The following is a 14,495-nucleotide window of genomic DNA, read 5'->3' on the forward strand; positions in this document are numbered from 1 at the left end:
ACATGATAGATGTAGACAGGAGCCCTGGATTGGCCAGTTTCCTGTATTCATCATAAGGAAGTCAGTATATAATCGTTTGGTGAATGTTTAGAATTGAGCGTGTTGTTCTTGACTTATATATGTGTTCACTCACAAAGCTTTCCAATAATTATATTTACACACAACTTACAACCAGAAGAACAATTGTTAAAATGGTCTATCTGTTTATGGTTGGGTGTCCGTCCGTGCAGGGGAAGTTGCCATACTGGCGACTATCTTATATATCGTCGTTATCTGCCATAAGAAATCACTACTAATGATAGTCATCATTTAATGGGTATATTTGGATGATAAATCATTACTTCTAGGGTTAGGATGATAATGATATTATCATGAGAGGATGATAATATTAAGTATATAGTGGTTTGTGGCATAGTATGATGATGGCAGACAGGGAGGAGTGTTGCCAGTGTGTTCCCAGCTGTGGCTCAGTGTACAACACTTACTTTCTTCTTCTCTATCTCAACTTCACTCGTCTAAAGCCACATTCAACATTTGCCCCAGTAAAAAGCCTCAGCTTGGTTTAGTGAATCGAACAAAATTACCGAGTGTATAGATTGGCTAAATAGAAGTGAGAGTAAGGAGTGTTTCTCCATGAAGTGTTTATAATTGTAAGGTAAAGTGGTTTGTATCTACGACGTCATCATGCCTGGATGAAAGACAAGTAATATATGAGGTAAGTAACTTGTCTACAACCACACCTTACTTACCTAGTCAGGGCTTACCCATATCCCAATTGTCCTCCCTGCTCATGGGTTACCCATGTCCTTATCCCACTAGTCCTCCCTGCTCATGGGTTACCCATGTCCTTATCCCACTAGTCCTCCCTGCTCATGGGTTACCCATATCCTTATCCCACTAGTCCTCCCTGCTCATGGGTTACCCATGTCCTTATCCCACTAGTCCTCCCTGCTCATGGGTTACCCATGTCCTTATCCCACTAGTCCTCCCTGCTCATGGGTTACCCATGTCCGTACCCTAGTAGTCCTCCCTGGTCATGGGTTGCCCATGTCCTTATCCCACTAGTCCTCCCTGCTCATGGGTTACCCATATCCTTATCCCACTAGTCCTCCCTGCTCATGGGTTACCCATGTCCTTATCCCACTAGTCCTCCCTGCTCATGGGTTACCCATGTCCGTACCCTAGTAGTCCTCCCTGGTCATGGGTTGCCCATGTCCTTACCTCAGTAGTCCTCCCTGCTCATGTGTTACCCCTGTCCTTATCCCACTAGTCCTCCCTGCTCATGGGTTACCCCTGTCCTTATCCCACTAGTCCTCCCTGCTCATGGGTTACCCATGTCCTTATCCCATGTCCTCCCTGCTCATGGGTTACCCATGTCCTTATCCCACTAGTCCTCCCTGCTCATGGGTTACCCATGTCCTTATCCCACTAGTCCTCCCTGCTCATGGGTTACCCATGTCCTTATCCCACTAGTCCTCCCTGCTCATGGGTTACCCATATCCTTATCCCACTAGTCCTCCCTGCTCATGGGTTACCCCTGTCCTTATCCCACTAGTCCTCCCTGCTCATGGGTTACCCCTGTCCTTATCCCAGTAGTCCTCCCTGGTCATGGGTTACCCCTGTCCTTACCCCAGTAGTCCTCCCTGGTCATGGGTTACCCATGTCCTTATCCCACTAGTCCTCCCTGCTCATGGGTTACCCATGTCCTTATCCCACTAGTCCTCCCTGGTCATGGGTTACCCATGTCCTTATCCCAGTAGTCCTCCCTGGTCATGGGTTACCCCTGTCCTTATCCCACTAGTCCTCCCTGGTCATGGGTTACCCCTGTCCTTATCCCAGTAGTCCTCCCTGGTCATGGGTTACCCATATCCTTATCCCACTAGTCCTCCCTGTTCATGGGTTACCCCTGTCCTTATCCCACTAGTCCTCTCTGGTCATGGGTTACCCCTGTCCTTATCCCAGTAGTCCTCCCTGGTCATGGGTTACCCCTGTCCTTATCCCAGTAGTCCTCCCTGGTCATGGGTTACCCATGTCCTTATCCCAGTAGTCCTCCCTGGTCATGGGTTACCCCTGTCCTTATCCCACTAGTCCTCCCTGGTCATGGGTTACCCCTGTCCTTATCCCAGTAGTCCTCCCTGGTCATGGGTTACCCCTGTCCTTATCCCACTAGTCCTCCCTGCTCATGGGTTACCCCTGTCCTTATCCCACTAGTCCTCCCTGGTCATGGGTTACCCCTGTCCTTATCCCACTAGTCCTCCCTGGTCATGGGTTACCCCTGTCCTTATCCCAGTAGTCCTCCCTGGTCATGGGTTACCCCTGTCCTTATCCCAGTAGTCCTCCCTGGTCATGGGTTACCCATGTCCTTATCCCAGTAGTCCTCCCTGCTCATGGGTTACCCCTGTCCTTATCCCACTAGTCCTCCCTGTTCATGGGTTACCCATATCCTTATCCCACTAGTCCTCCCTGTTCATGGGTTACCCCTGTCCTTATCCCACTAGTCCTCTCTGGTCATGGGTTACCCCTGTCCTTATCCCATGTCCTCCCTGGTCATGAGTTACCCCTGTCCTTATCCCACTAGTCCTCCCTGCTCATGGGTTACCCATGTCCGTACCCTAGTAGTCCTCCCTGGTCATGGGTTGCCCATGTCCTTACCCCAGTAGTCCTCCCTGGTCATGGGTTACCCCTGTCCTTATCCCACTAGTCCTCCCTGCTCATGGGTTACCCATGTCCGTACCCTAGTAGTCCTCCCTGGTCATGGGTTGCCCATGTCCTTACCTCAGTAGTCCTCCCTGCTCATGTGTTACCCCTGTCCTTATCCCAGTAGTCCTCCCTGGTCATGGGTTACCCCTGTCCTTATCCCAGTAGTCCTCCCTGGTCATGGGTTACCCCTGTCCTTATCCCAGTAGTCCTCCCTGGTCATGGGTTACCCATATCCTTATCCCACTAGTCCTCCCTGCTCATGGGTTACCCCTGTCCTTATCCCACTAGTCCTCCCTGTTCATGGGTTACCCATATCCTTATCCCACTAGTCCTCCCTGGTCATGGGTTACCCCTGTCCTTATCCCATGTCCTCCCTGGTCATGGGTTACCCATGTCCTTATCCCACTAGTCCTCCCTGGTCATGGGTTACCCCTGTCCTTATCCCACTAGTCCTCCCTGGTCATGGGTTACCCCTGTCCTTATCCCACTAGTCCTCCCTGGTCATGGGTTACCCCTGTCCTTATCCCATGTCCTCCCTGGTCATGGGTTACCCATGTCCTTATCCCACTAGTCCTCCCTGGTCATGGGTTACCCCTGTCCTTATCCCACTAGTCCTCCCTGTTCATGGGTTACCCATATCCTTATCCCACTAGTCCTCCCTGTTCATGGGTTACCCCTGTCCTTATCCCACTAGTCCTCTCTGGTCATGGGTTACCCCTGTCCTTATCCCATGTCCTCCCTGGTCATGGGTTACCCCTGTCCTTATCCCACTAGTCCTCCCTGCTCATGGGTTACCCATGTCCGTACCCTAGTAGTCCTCCCTGGTCATGGGTTGCCCATGTCCTTACCCCAGTAGTCCTCCCTGGTCATGGGTTACCCCTGTCCTTATCCCACTAGTCCTCCCTGCTCATGGGTTACCCATGTCCGTACCCTAGTAGTCCTCCCTGGTCATGGGTTGCCCATGTCCTTACCTCAGTAGTCCTCCCTGCTCATGTGTTACCCCTGTCCTTATCCCACTAGTCCTCCTTGCTCATGGGTTACCCATATCCTTATCCCACTAGTCCTCCCTGGTCATGGGTTACCCCTGTCCTTATCCCACTAGTCTTCCCTGGTCATGGGTTACCCATGTCTTTATCCAGATAGTCCTCCCTGGTCATGTGTTACCCATACCTCTACCATAGTTAACTTCCCTGGTCATGTGTTACCCATACCTCTACCATAGTTAACTTCCCTCGTCATGTGTTACTCATACCTCTACCATAGTTAACTTCCCTGGTCATGTGTTACCCATACCTCTGCCATAGTCAACTTCCCTGGTCATATGTTACCCGTCCCTCTACCATAGTTAACTTTCCTGGCCATGGGTAACCCATATCTACCATAGTTCCCTAGTCATGTGTTACCCATACTTCTACCATAGTTAACTTCCCTGGTCATGGGTAACACTTTCCTCTACTGTAGTTAACTTTCCTGGTCATGTGTCTTACCCGCACCTCTACCATAGTTAACTTCCTTCGTCATGTGTTACCCATATCTCTACTATAGTGAACTTCCATGGTCATGGGTTACCCATATCTACCATAGTTATATTACCTGGTTTTGAGTTACCCATACCTCTACCATAGTTAACTTTCCTGGTCATGTGTTCCCCATATCTACCACAGTTAACTTCCCTGGTCATGGGTAACCCATATCTACCATAGTTATGTTACCTGGTTATGGGTTACCCATACCTATACCATATTTAAGTTCCCTGGCCATGTGCTACCCTGACCTTTACCATAGTTAACTTCCTTGGTCATGTGTTACCCATATCTACCATAGTTAACTTCCCTGGTCTTGGGTTACCCATATCTACCATAGTTATATTACCTGGTTATGGGTTACCCATACCTCTACCATATGTAACTTCCCTGGTCATGTGTTACCCATACCTCTGCCATAGTTAACTTCCCTGGCCATGTGTTACCCTTACCTTTACCGGAGTTAACTTCCCTGGTCATGTGTTACCCATACCTCTACCATAGTTAACTTTCCTGGTCATGGATTACCTATATCTCTACCATAGTTAACTTCCCTGGTCATGTGTTACCCATACCTCTACCATGGTTAACTTTATTAGTCATGTGTTACCCATACCTCTACCATAGTTAACTTTCCTGGTCATGGATTACCTATATCTCTACCATAGTTAACTTCCCTGGTCATGTGTTACCCATACCTCTACCATAGTTAACTTTCCTGGTCATTTGTTACCCATACCTCTACCATGGTTAACTTCATTAGTCATGTGTTACCCATACCTCTACCATAGTTTATTTCCCTTATTATGTGTTACCCATGCTTCTACCATAGTCAACTTCCCTGGTCATGTGTTACCCATATCTACCATAGTTAACTTCCCTGGTCATGGGTTACCCATATCTCTACATAGTTAACTTCCCTGGTCATGTGTTACCTATACCTCTGCCATGGTTAACTTCTCTGATCATGTGTTACCCATACTTCTACCATGGTTAACCTTTTTCATGTGTTTCCCATACCTCTGCCATAGTTAACTTCCCTGGCCATGTGTTACCCTTACCTTTACCATAGTTAACTTCCCTGGCCATGTGTTACCCCTACCTCTACCATAGTTAACTTCCCTTCTCATGGATTACCTATATCTCTACCATAGTTAACTTCCCTGGTCATGTGTTACCCATAGCTCTACCATTTGTAACATCCCTGGTCATGTGTTACCCATACCTATACCATAGTTAACCTCCTTGGTCATGTGTTACCCATACCTCTACGATAGTTTATTTCCCCTTGTTATGTGTTACCCATACTTCTACCATAGTCAACTTCCCTGGTCATGTGTTACCCATATTTACCATAGTTAACTTCCTGGTCATGAGTTACCCATGTCTCTACATAGGTAACTTCCCTGTCATGTTACCCATACCTCTACCATGGTTAACTTCCCTGGTCATGTGTTACCCATACCTCTACCATGATTAACTTCCCTGGTCATGTGTTACCCATACCTCTACCATGGTTAACTTCATTAGTCATGTGTTACCCATACCTCTATCATAGTTTATTTCCCTTGTTATGTGCTAGCCATACTTCTACCATAGTCAACTTCCCTGGTCATGTGTTACCCATATCTACCATAGGTAACCTCCCCGATCATGGGTTACCCATATTTCTACCATAGTTAACTTCTCTGGTCATGTGTTACCCATACCTCTAACATAGTTAACTTCCCTGGTCATGTGTTACCCATATCTACCATAGTTAACTTCCCTAGTCATAGGTTACCCATATCTACCATAGTTATATCACCTGGTTATGTGTTACCCATACCTCTATCATAGTTTACTTCCCTGGTCATACGTGACCCATACCTCTACCATAGTTAACTTCCTTGGTCATGGGTTAACCATATCTACCATAGTTATATTACCTTGTAATGGGTTACCCATATTTTTACCATAGTTAACGTCCCTGGTCATGTGTTACCCAAACCTCTGCCATAGTTAACTTCCCTAGTCATGGGTTACTCATACCTCTACCATTGTTATATTACCTGGTCATGGGTAACCCGCATCTCTACCATAATTAAATTTTGTAGCAGTTATGTGGCCGGGGTCACACTTGAGCCATCATGGAGAGCTACCAAATACTGTGCCACAAACATTATTAGGAAGACAACAAGAACTCATTGTGACGCGCAGGGCCGGTCATCCACACCCGTTACACAGGTCCCGATACAGAGAACATAACAAGAACTTCTTGTGACGCGCAAGGCCGGCCAACCACACCCGTCACACAGACCCCGATACAGAGAACATTCCTTGTTCCGCCTTAAGTCAGCTGTCTTTGTTTGTGGTTAACAACTGTGGCTGACCTTGGTGTTGCTCCTGCCATGACTTCCTGACTACGGCACCTCACTGCTCATGACCCGGCCTTACCTTTATGCTCATGACGTCACTTAACTACAGTAACAATGCTTTAAGAGCGTCCTTGACGTGAACACTTGTTATACTTGAGAGCGTCCTTGATGTGTTCACGTGTGATACTCGAGAGCGTTCTTGACGTGTTCACATGTTATACTTGAGAGCGTCCTTGATGTGTTCACATGTTATACTTGAGAGCGTCCTTGACGTGTTCACATGTTATACTTGAGCGTCCTTGACGTGTTCACATGTTATACTTGAGAGCGTCCTTGACGTGTTCACATGTTATACTTGAGAGCGTCCTTGACGTGTTCACATGTTATACTTGAGAGCGTCCTTGATGTGTTCACATGTTATACTTGAGAGCGTCCTTGACGTGTTCACATGTTATACTTGAGAGCGTCCTTGACGTGTTCACATGTTATACTTGAGAGTGTCCTTGATGTGTTCACATGTTATACTTGAGAGCGCCCTTGATGTGTTCACATGTTATACTTGAGAGTGTCCTTGACGTGTTCACATGTTATACTTGAGTGTCCTTGACGTGTTCACATGTTATACTTGAGAGCGTCCTTGACGTGTTCACATGTTATACTTGAGAGCGTCCTTGACGTGTTCACATGTTATACTTGAAAGCGTCCTTGATGTGTTCACGTGTAATACTCGAGAGCGTCCTTGATGTGTTCACATGTTATACTTGAGAGTGTCCTTGACGTGAACACTTGTTATACTTGAGAGCGTACTTGATGTGTTCACATGTTATACTTGAGAGTGTCCTTGACGTGTTCACGTATACTTGAGAGCGTCCTTGATGTGTTCACATGTTATACTTGAGAGCGTCCTTGATGTGTTCACATGTTATACTTGAGAGTGTCCTTGACGTGTTCACATGTTATACTTGAGTGTCCTTGACGTGTTCACATGTTATACTTGAGAGCGTCCTTGACGTGTTCACATGTTATACTTGAGAGCGTCCTTGACGTGTTCACATGTTATACTTGAGAGCGTCCTTGATGTGTTCACATGTACTTGAGAGCGTCCTTGATGTGTTCACATGTTATACTTGAAAGTGTCCTTGACGTGTTCACATGTTATACTTGAGAGCGTACTTGATGTGTTCACATGTTATACTTGAGAGTCCTAGATGTGTTCACATGTTATACTTGAGAGTGTCCTTGACGTGTTCACATGTTATACTTGAGAGCGTCCTTGACGTTTTCACATGTTATACTTGAGAGCGTCCTTGACGTGTTCACATGTTATACTTGAGAGCGTCCTTGACGTGCTCACATGCTATACTTGAGAGCGTCCTTGATGTGTTCACATGATATACTTGAGAGTGACCTTCACGTGTTCACATGTTATACTTGAGAGCGTCCTTGACGTGTTCACATGTTATACTTGAGAGCGTCCTTGGCGTTCATATGTTATACTTGAGAATGTCCTTGACGTGTTCACATGTTATACTTGAGAGCGTCCTTGATGTGTTCACATGTTATACTTGAGACCGTCCTTACGTGTTCACATGTTATACTTGAGAGGGTCCTTGATGTGTTCACGTGTAATACTCGAGAGCGTCCTTGATGTGTTCACATGTTATACCTGAGAGTCTTTGACGTCTTCACATGTTATACTTGAGAGCGTCCTTGACGTGTTCACATGTTATACTTGAGAGCGTCCTTGACGTGTTCACATGTTATACTTGAGAGCGTCCTTGATGTGTTCACATGTTATACTTGAGAGCGTCCTTGATGTGTTCACTTGTAATACTCGAGAGCGTCCTTGATGTGTTCACATGTTATACTTGAGGGCGTCCTTGACGTGTTCACATGTTATACTTGAGTGTCCTTGACGTGTTCACATGTTATACTTGAGAGTGTCCTTGATGTGTTCACATGTTATACTTGAGTGTCCTTGACGTGTTCACATGTTATACTTGAGAGTGTCCTTGATGTGTTCACATGTTATACTTTGAGAGAGTCCTTGATGTGTTCACATGTAATACTCGAGAGCGTCCTTGATGTGTTCACATGTTATACTTGAGGGCGTCCTTGACGTGTTCACATGTTACACTTGAGAGTGTCCTTGACGTGTTCACATGTTACACTTGAGAGTGTCCTTGATGTGTTCACATGTTATACTTGAGAGTGTCCTTGACGTGTTCACATGTTATACTTGAGAGTGTCCTTGACGTGTTCACATGTTATACTTGAGAGGGTCCTTGACGTGTTCACATGTTATACTTGAGAGTGTCCTTGACGTTTTCACATGTTATACTTGAGAGTGTCCTTGACGTGTTCACATGTTATACTTGAGAGCGTCCTTGACGTGTTCACATGTTATACTTGAGAGGGTCCGTGACGTGTTCACATGTTATACTTGAGAGCGTCCTTGACGTGTTCACATGTTATACTTGAGAGTGTCCTTGACGTGTTCACATGTTTTACTTGAGAGTGTCCTTGACGTGTTCACATGTTATACTTGAGAGCGTCCTTGATGTGTTCACATGTTATACTTGAGAGTGTCCTTGATGTGTTCACATGTTATACTTGAGAGTGTCCTACTTGTGTTATACTTGCGAGTGTCCTTGACGTGTTCACATGTTATATTTGAGAGAGTCCTTGACGTGTTCACATGTTATACTTGAGAGGGTCCTTGACGTGTTCACATGTTATACTTGAGAGCGTCCTTGATGTGTTCACATGTTATACTTGAGGGCGTCCTTGACGTGTTCACATGTTGTACTTGAGAGAGTCCTTGATGTGTTCACATGTTATACTTGAGAGCGTCCTTGATGTGTTCACATGTAATACTCGAGAGCGTCCTTGATGTGTTCACATGTTATACTTGAGGGCGTCCTTGACGTGTTCACATGTTATACTTGAGTGTCCTTGACGTGTTCACATGTTATACTTTAGAGTGTCCTTGATGTGTTCACATGTTATACTTGAGAGTGTCCTTGACGTGTTCACGTGTTATACTTGAGAGTGTCCTTGATGTGTTCACATGTTATACTTGAGAGAGTCCTTGATGTGTTCACATGTAATACTCGAGAGCGTCCTTGATGTGTTCACATGATATATTTGAGGGCGTCCTTGACGTGTTCACATGTTATGCTTGAGTGTCCTTGACGTGTTCACATGTTATACTTGAGAGTGTTCTTGATGTGTTCACATGTTATACTTGAGAGTGTCCTTGACGTGTTCACATGTTATACTTGAGAGTGTCCTTGACGTGTTCACATGTTATACTTGAGAGAGTCCTTGACGTGTTCACATGTTATACTTGGGAATGTCCTTGACGTTCACATGTTATACTTGAGAGTGTCCTTGACGTGTTCACATATTATACTTGAGAGTGTCCTTGACGTGTTCTCATGTTATACTTGAGAGGGTCCGTGACGTGTTCACATGTTATACTTGAGAGCGTCCTTGACGTGTTCACATGTTATACTTGAGAGCGTCCTTGACGTGTTCACATGTTTTACTTGAGAGTGTCCTTGACGTGTTCACATGTTATACTTGAGAGCGTCCTTGATGTGTTCACATGTTATACTTGAGAGTGTCCTTGATGTGTTCACATGTTATACTTGAGAGTGTCCTTGACGTGTTCACATGTTATACTTGCGAGTGTCCTTGACGTGTTCACATGTTATATTTGAGAGGTTCCTTGACGTGTTCACATGTTATACTTGAGAGCGTCCTTGACGTGTTCACATGTTATACTTGAGAGCGTCCTTGATGTGTTCACATGTAATACTTGAGTGTCCTTGACGTGTTCACATGTTATACTTGAGAGTGTCCTTGACGTGTTCACATGTACTTGAGAGCGTCCTTGATGTGTTCACATGTTATACTTGAGAGTGTCCTTGACGTGTTCACATGTTATACTTGAGAGGGTCCTTGACGTGTTCACATGTTATACTTGAGAGCGTCCTTGACGTGTTCACATGTTATACTTGAGAGTGTCCCTTGACGTGTTCACAATGTGTATACATGAGAGGGTCCTTGACCGTGTTCACATGTATACTTGAGAGCGTCCTTGATGTGTTCACATGTTATACCTTGAGAGTGTCCCCTTGCATGTCCTACATGTTATACTTGAGTGTCCTTGACGTGGTCACATGTTATACTTGAGAGCGTCCTTGATGTGTTCACATGTTATACTTGAGAGTGTCCTTGAGGTGTTCACATGTTATAGATGAGAGGGTCCTTGATGTGTTCACATGTTATACTTGAGAGTGCCGTGACGTGTTCACATGTTATACTGAGAGCGTCCTTGACGTGTTAAACATGTTATACTTGAAGCGTCCTTGCAGTGTTCACATGTTATACTTGAGAGCGTCCTTGACGTGTACACATGTTTATACTTGAGTGTGTCCCTTGACTGTGTTCACATGTTATACTTGAGAGCGTCCTTGATGTGTTCACATGTTAGTACTTGGAGCGTCTTGACGTGATCAACATTATACTTGAGAGGGGTCCTTGTACGTGTCCCGCAATGTTATAGCTTGAGTGTCACATGTAACTTGAAGTCCTAGACGTTCACAGTCATGACTTGAGAGGTCCTTGACGTGTTCACATGTAATACTTGAAGGCCTGACGTGTTCACATGTTATACTTGAGAGTCCTGACGGTCACATGTTATACTAAGTTCCTGACGGTCACATGTACTAGCAGGCCTTGACGTCACAATCTATACTGAAGCGTCCTTGACGTGTTCACATGTTATACTGAACGTCCTTACTGTCACATGTTATACTTGAGAGTCCTTGACGTGTTCCACAATGTAACTTGAGATGTCCTTAACGGTTCAACTGATACTAGACATGTCCCTAGACCTAGTTCACATGCTATACTCAACAGAACAAGGTCCTTGAGTTTCACATGTTATACTGAGAGTACCTTGACGTGTTCACATTAACCTAGGCAGGTCCTGATGTTCACATGTTATACTGAAACCTGACGTCGTACCACGGGCCATGCAGTATACACATATCAATAACTATAAGGCCGAGTCATATTTCTTGAAGCGCCTGAGTAACATAGCAACAGTCCTAAGCCACAACGATATACAGCACCTTGTCCGTTAACCAGTACCATACTTGAACAACTCAGCCACCAGCTAACAACCAACGACACACCACGCCAGCCAGCTAACCAACCTAACGGACACAACCAGCAGCCACGCCAGTAACTAACCAACGCACAGAACCATATCAGGCAGCCAGCTAACAAACCAACGTAAAACCAATCAGCCAGCCAGTTAACATACAGACACAACCAGCCAGCCAGCTAACCAACCAACGACCAACCACCAGCCAGCCAGCTAACCAACCAACGACACAACCAGCCAGCCAGCCAGCTAACCAACCAACGACACACCAATAGCCAGCCAGCTAACCAACCAACGATCAACAACCAGCAGCCAGCTAACCAACCTAACGACACAACCAGCCAGCCAGCTAATCAATGAACGACATAACCAGCCCGCCAGCCAACTAACCAACCAACAACCCAACCAGCCAGCCAGCTAACCAATCAACGACACAGCCAGCCAGCCAGCTAACCAACCAACGACACAACCATTTAGCTAGCCAGCTAACCAACCAACGACATCACCAGCTAGCCAGCTGACCAACCAAGGACACAACCAGCCAGCCAGCCAGCTAACCAACCAACGACACAACCAGCCAGCCAGCCAGCTAACCAACCAACGACACAACCAGCCAGCCAGCCAGCTAACCAACCAACGACACAACCAGTCAGCCAGCAAGCTAACCAACCAACGACACAACCAGGCAACCATCTAACCAACCAACGACATAACCAGCCAGCCAGCCAACTAGCCAACCAACGACACAGCTAGCCAGCCAGCCAGCTAACCAACCAACGACACAACCAGGCAGCCAGCTAACCAACCATCGACACAACCAGCCAGCCAGCTAACCAACCAACGACACAACCAGCCGGCCAGAAAGCTAACCAACCTACGGCACAACCAGCCAGCCAGCCAGCTAACCAACCAACGACACAACCAGCCAGCCAGCCAGCCAGCTAACCAACCTACGGCACAACCAGCCAGCCAGCCAGCTAGCCAACCAATGACACAATCAGCCAGCCAGCCAGCTAACCAATGAACGATTTAACCAGACCGCCAGCCAACTAACCAACCAACAACCCAACCAGCCAGTCAGCTACCCAATCAACGACACAGCCAGCCAGCCAACTAACCAACCAACGACACAACCATTTAGCTAGCCAGCTAACCAACTAACGACATCACCAGCCAGCCAGCTGACCAACCAACGACACAACCAGCCACCCAGCTGACCAACCAACGACATAACTAGCCAGCCAGCTAACCAGCCAACGACACAACCAGCCAGCCAGCTAACCAACCAACGACACAACCAGCCAGCCAGCTGACCAACCAACGACATAACTAGCCAGCCAGCTAACCAGCCAACGACACAACCAGCCAGCCAGCAAACCAACCAACGACACAACCAGCCAGCCAGCCAGCTAATCAGCCAACACCACAAACAGCCGGCCAGCCAGCTAACCAACCAACGGCACAACCAGCCAGCCAGCCAGCTAACCAACCAACGACACAACCAGCCAGCCAGCTAACCAACCAACGACACAACCAGCCAGCCAGCCAGCTAACCAACCAACGACACAACCAGACAGCCAGCTAACCAACCAACGGCACAACCAACCAGACAGCCAGCTAACCAATTAACGACACAACCAGCCAGCCAGCTAACCAACCAAGGACACAACCAGCCAGCCAGCCAGCTAACCAACCAACGACACAACCAACCAGCCAGCTAACCAACCAACCAGCCAGCTAACCAACCAACGACACAACCAGCCAGACAGCCATCTAACCAACCAACGACACACCCAACCAACCAGCCAGCTAACCAACTAACGACACAACCAGCCAGCCGGCCAGCTAACTAACCAACGACACAACCAGCCAGCCAGCTAACCAACCAACGACATAACTAGCCAGCCAGCTAACCAGCCAACGACACAACCAGCCAGCCAGCTAACCAACCAACGACACAACCAGCCAGCCAGCCAGCCAGCTAACCAACCAACGACACAATCAGCCAGCCAGCCAGCTAACCAACCAACGACACAACCAGCCAGCCAGCCAGCTAACCAACCAACGACACAACCAGCCAGCCAGCCAGCTAACCAACCAACGACACAACCAGCCAGCCAGCTAACCAACCAACTAGCCAGCTAACCAACCAACGACACAACCAGCCAGCCAGCCAGCTAACCAACCAACGACACAACCAGCCAGCCAGCCAGCTAACCAATCAACGACACAACCAGCCAGCCAGCTAACCAACCAACGACATAACTAGCCAGCCAGCTAGCCAACCAACGACACAACCAGCCAGCCGGCCAACTAACCAACCAACGACACAACCAGCCAGCCAGCTAACCAACCAACGACATAACTAGCCAGCCAGCTAACCAGCCAACGACACAACCAGCCAGCCAGCTAACCAACCAACGACACAACCAGCCAGCCAGCCAGCTAATCAGCCAACACCACAACCAGCCGGCCAGCCAGCTAACCAACCAACGGCACAACCAGCCAGCCAGCCAGCTAACCAACCAACGACACAACCAGCCAGCCAGCTAAGCAACCAACGACACAACCAGCCAGCCAGCCAGCTAACCAACCAACGACACAACCAGCCAGCCAGCTAACCAACCAACGACATAACTAGCCAGCCAGCTAGCCAACCAACGACACAACCAGCCAGCCGGCCAGCTAACCAACCAACGACACAACTAGCCAGCCGGCCAGCTAACCAACCAACGA

General features: G+C 47.3%; 1 protein-coding gene across 2 annotated transcripts in view; it reads left to right on the forward strand.

Annotated features, from left to right (window-relative positions):
• The first annotated feature begins 432 nt into the window (after positions 1 to 432).
• RhoBTB (Rho-related BTB domain containing) overlaps positions 433 to 14,495 on the forward strand; it is a 424,985-nt gene continuing 410,922 nt past the window's right edge. Inside the window, exon 1 of one of the 2 annotated variants that reach the window (XM_071656696.1) lies at positions 433 to 715. The gene's annotated coding sequence lies outside the window, so the exon portion shown is untranslated. The remainder of the gene's footprint in view (positions 716 to 14,495) is intronic. The other variant, XM_071656694.1, reaches the window with a different exon arrangement.

This window comes from Panulirus ornatus, chromosome 63 (assembly GCF_036320965.1).
Source record: "Panulirus ornatus isolate Po-2019 chromosome 63, ASM3632096v1, whole genome shotgun sequence".
NCBI lineage: Eukaryota > Metazoa > Arthropoda > Malacostraca > Decapoda > Palinuridae > Panulirus > Panulirus ornatus.